General features: G+C 30.6%; 1 long non-coding RNA gene across 1 annotated transcript; it reads left to right on the top strand.

Annotated features, from left to right (window-relative positions):
* The first annotated feature begins 2,616 nt into the window (after positions 1–2,616).
* LOC146952869 (uncharacterized) lies at positions 2,617–4,887 on the top strand. Its single transcript, XR_015007919.1, has 2 exons — positions 2,617–3,297; positions 4,191–4,887. It is a non-coding gene; the product is annotated as an uncharacterized LOC146952869 (long non-coding RNA).
* The last annotated feature ends 281 nt before the right edge of the window (positions 4,888–5,168 follow it).

Here is a 5,168-nt window from a genome sequence, read left to right as displayed (position 1 = left end):
ACTCATTCCTTAGGAGCATCCCATGTTATTAGGAATTGTTAAACGTGGGATTAGTGCTTCCTTTATTTTCTAGCGTTCAGTTACTTCCTCTTACATTTAATTACTATTTACATTTTAAGTCAATAAATTAGTATCCTATCCAATTTTTTTGCAGTAAAAGCTTAATAACATATTTAACCGTAAATGTAAAATCAACAGAGAAATTATATTATTATTGTTTTTCAAATAACACAACTCATAATAGTAGTATGGGTTTTGTTAACGATTGTCTTCGGACATTTTTTATTTATTTTAAATTAAGTCATCTTTTTTAAATGTTAAAGTTTTCAATTTTCAATGCACTTTATTACACAAATTTACATTAAAAGTTACGATTTAAAGTCTGCTCATATGGTTTTGACTTTTGAGTTGAGTTGATTTTTTATTTTTAATTATATTCTTAAACTAATTTATTTTAAAAAAATATATGTATTGTTTATGTCATTCAGTAAGATAATTATATATATTATTTTTACCAAAAAAAATAATTATATATATTATATTTGCTGTATTTTTTGTTTCATTAAAAAATATATGTGTAGTTTGTTACAATATAAAAGTGAAAAAAATATTCTCTAAAAAAAATGCAAAATATTTATTATATATAATAAAAAGACGGACTCTGACCTCCAACTTTTTTTTTTTGACCGAAGACCTCCAACTTTTTTAGGATAACAAAGTTTGAGATAGAAGAGTTAGCAGCTAGCAAAGTAATGTTACAGGATAGAGAATCCCTTGAGATAATCATTAGTAGCTAATCTAGGGTGATAAACTTATCCTTCAATCTTTTTTGGTGCAAAGTTGCTGAGCAATCTTAATCACCTCTAAGATGGAAGCAAAGTTGCAATTGATATTTAAAATAGAGGCTAGCCAGGACCAGAGACTCTTAGCAAAATAACAGTCCAAGAACAAATGATGAGATGATTCACTTGCCTTTTCACACAAACTGCAACTTGAAGGAAGTTAACAACAGCTTAATAAGAGATTCTCATATGTTGGGACCTTGTTTAACAATAACCTCCACACAAAAAGAGACTTGGAAGGAGGTATAGCAACATTCCAAATTGTCTTGCCCTAGTTGATGCTTTGAGAATGAGGTGCCGCATTGAAGGATAAGTTACCATCATGAGATTTTTTTACAAATGATTCTATCTTCTTTATGAGAGAGGGGAATGGTAATCAAATCAAGTTTTTGCTCAAGGGATGGGTAAGCAGCCAAGATTTCTTGAGGGATACTCCATCTATAATCATGAATGAAGTGAGCTACTATGGATTTAAGTTGGTGAATATTCAAAAAAGATATGAGGGCTCCACACCAAGGTTCTGACCATAAATTAATGCTTTCACTATTTTCAAGCTGCCAAATAAAATGGGGAATTAGTCACTTTAGTCCCTGAATGGGGAACGATTCGTCAATTTAGTCCCTGAATGCAGATAAATTGCAAAATAGTCCCTGAATGTAGACTTTGTTAGTCAATTTAGTCCCTGAATGCAGACTCCGTTAGTCAATTTAGTCCCTGAATGTGGACTTCGTTAGTCACTTTAGTCCCTGAAATTGACCATGCAGGGACTGTTTTGCATATTATCTGCATTCAGGGACTAAATTGACGAATCGTTCCCCATTCAGGGACTAAAGTGACTAATTCCCCCAAATAAAATTGTCTTGAATGATTGGAAGTTTGTGTTTTGACCTGCTCCAAATGGAGAAAAAAATATGATAGCTCACTGCCTTGTCTTTCTTTACACTCTACTTCTAAGAAACTGAGTCCATTGAAGGTCCGATTGGAAGATACCCAACAAAGCTTCAGATTACATGTCTCTTTAATGTTTCTATTAGTAAATATTTTCTCTTATCTATATACAATCTATTAAAATTGAAGCAATATGAATTCCCATTTTTACCCTAGGAAGGGCATTTTAGTAATTTTCTAATTCATGGTTTTGGGTTGTTGCCACCTCACCAATACCTCATGAATTTCCCATTTTGCCCCTCATCAATTTTTTAAATTATTTTCTAATTTTTATATTTTTAATAACTTTTAACTATTTTCCAATTTTTATGTTTTTAACTATTTTTCGATTTTTCTCCCAAATTCAGTTGCTTCTACATTGCCGTTGTAGAAGATTAAGGTATCGTTTGACCCGACTTTTTTCCAACTTCTCTACATTTTTAAGGAAAATTACTTTTTTTGAATGCATAAAATTGAATAGAATAAGTTTTGGCCAAAAGTTTTTGAATATTACTTTAAAAAACTACTTCTCGACAATTTATTTCACAAGCACCTCTTTTCAACTCACGTTAGGAACCTTTTCTTTTATTTGTTAATATTATATTTCAATGTGTTTTTTTTATTCCATTTAATTTAATTTAATGTAATTTAATTTTTTTGAACCGTTCCATTTAATTTTTTAAGGAGATTCCATTTAATTTTATTATCTTTTTTCAAAGGAATTTTATTATCTTTTTATCACTTATATATTTAATTTCAATATCGTTTAATCATTACAACCTCACATATATTTTTATTCACGCTGTCATTTAATGATACCAAATATTTTTTTTTTGACAAAGATACCAAATATTTTTATTTCCTTTCTTCAACCTCGCGAATACACACACACATATTAACGTTTAGAGTAATATTTTATGTCCGTCTGTATATTTTTTTTGTTACGCTAATGCATATAATTTTTTTTAGTGTTGCTTCGTTGAGTGCTACCTCACCAATTTCTTTTAACTATTTTCCAATTTTATATTTTTAAAATCTTTTAACTATTTTTCAATTTTTTCTCCCAAATTCAGTTGCTTTTACACTGCCGTTGTGGGAGATTAAGATACCGTTTGACCCGGTTTTTTTCCAACTTCTATACATTTTTAAGGAGAAGTTAGGCCAAAATCAGTTATGCTACCTTCATTTTATAAATTATATGTAACTACATTCGCATACATCTTATCCATGTTAATATGCATTAGATTAATATTGCTTGATTTTCACATTTATGAACGACATCAATTTCTTAGAAAAATGCAGCTATTTCCCTTAATTTGTCTCATGTTACTGGATTTTTGTTTGTGGCCGTTTTTCATGCATGTATGTGAATTGTGGTGTGTTGTTGTGATGCTATATGTTTTATTTGATTATTGAATACTTATGATAAAGAAAATTCTGCCAATGATACAGAAAATTTGCTTCATTTCTCATTTGATGTATCGACGATTAATGATTTGGAATCTTTCGATATTGATGGTTCTCAAAGGTTTGGTTCTTCTACATAATTTGTTGAATGTTGATAAATTTACCTTTCCCCTTCCTCGGGATTGATGGTTTTGAATTTTTGCATGATTATGGAATGTTTATGATACAAAAAATTGTCCTAATGATACACAGAATTTGCTTACTCTCTCATTTGATGTCTGAAAAATATCATGATATAGAATTTTTTGATATTCATGGTTTGCAAAATTTATATGTCATATTCTCAAAGTTTGGTTCTTCTCACATTATGAAACACACATAATAATTTTTTGTGGAGTGAGGTTTGCAAATGCACAAGATTTTTTTGTGTCCTTTGCGCAAATATAGCCATTTTTATGGATTTGGTTTATTTGACTGAGGAAAGTAGAAACACGATGTATTGAGGACAATAAAAGTTGAGGTTCCTTTAAAGGGTTATACTTTGTTCAGTCACTTTGATTCAGCTTTTTTTGAAAGAGTGTATTAGCAATTATGAGTATATATACTAGAGATTGCAGCTGATTTGTGTTGGTTTGTATTGACAATTATATTCCTTAACAAGAAGAATCTAGAAATAATTGGTGATTGATGCAAAAACAGTAGGGAATGAGTGCGCCACTATTAATCTTGCAAAAATACAACGATCTTTTGTTCATCCATTTATTCTTACCTATCTCAGTCTCAATTGATTAGCAATTTACTCAATTTCTTGCAATCTCTAATTTGTATTGATGAAAATTACATTTTCCATGCAACAACATGTGATTAATCATATGTACTGAATTTGTTGCCTCTGACTGTGTCTCTGCATCCTTTCACAACAAAAATCGACAAAAAATCTGTTATTAGTGCAAACACAAAGTTTGTGAGGTGTTGCAATATGGTCTGGTGATGAGTTGCTTTGTTTTTATGTAGGGTTTTCAATGTCGAGGGATTATAATTATATCAGGGATTTGAACAAGGACTCCGACATTTGGAAAATCTGTGTTAGGCTGCTTGAGTCGTGGACTATCATTGGAAGTAATGGAAATCAGCACATGGAACTGATTATCGGCGATGCAAAGGTTAGAAGGATTTGGTTACAGTTGTTGCAAAATATTTTATGGTTTATTTACGTTGTTTGATGTTGTGCGTTTGGATTTACCTCTGCATCTTTGTTTTGTTCATGGGTTTAGGGTGATCGAATTCATGTCATAACTCGGTTTAGAGACTTTGAGCTTTGAAAGTCATTGATCGAGGAAAGCAAGACCCTCAATTGCTACAAGACAATTCTTCTTCCTTCTCAAAGTTGGTGTCAGAATTTTTGAGAAGATCATCCCAAAGTAATTGCAAAAAAAGATAAGAGCATGAGGACAAATAGAAGGAATAGCATAGCGACAGCAATAGCAGACAATCAGACAGTTATTGTACATATCTAAAAAAGTTAGCCCTAATTCTGAGTATAATTAGTTTTGGCAATGGATTGCAGCTCAAGAAACCTTAACTCATTACATTAACAACTCAAAGTTGAAGGTCAAGTAGATTGAAGGCTTCTGATCAGTATGTCTTAATTGATATTCTGATTTCACAAGTTTAATGAGTTTCTAATATAACTAGAATTTTCCTTTTCAAATCATATTCATCACACAGTTAGTGATTGTTTCCATAGTTTCTATACTGGTTCCATTAAAAAAAAATTAATGTTAGTGAAAACTCCTTTAAAGTTACATTAGTCATCATATAACGTGTGCACTGAATGTACATAAACTTGTGCATTATATTCAGTGAATGAAGTCTTATTGTATATATGCCACCAATAAAATACCCCGTAACTAAATGAACTCTATTTTGATTTTTAAGTTAACATCTTAATCTTTTATTTTTACAATGAACTCTATGCTTGAGTTTTTTTTC

This window comes from Medicago sativa, chromosome 1, assembly GCF_051527215.1.
Source record: "Medicago sativa cultivar Bolivia chromosome 1, Bolivia_mono, whole genome shotgun sequence".
Lineage (NCBI taxonomy): Eukaryota > Viridiplantae > Streptophyta > Magnoliopsida > Fabales > Fabaceae > Medicago > Medicago sativa.
Note: the sequence above shows the minus strand (reverse complement) of the source record. Positions and strands in the feature narration are given on the sequence as shown.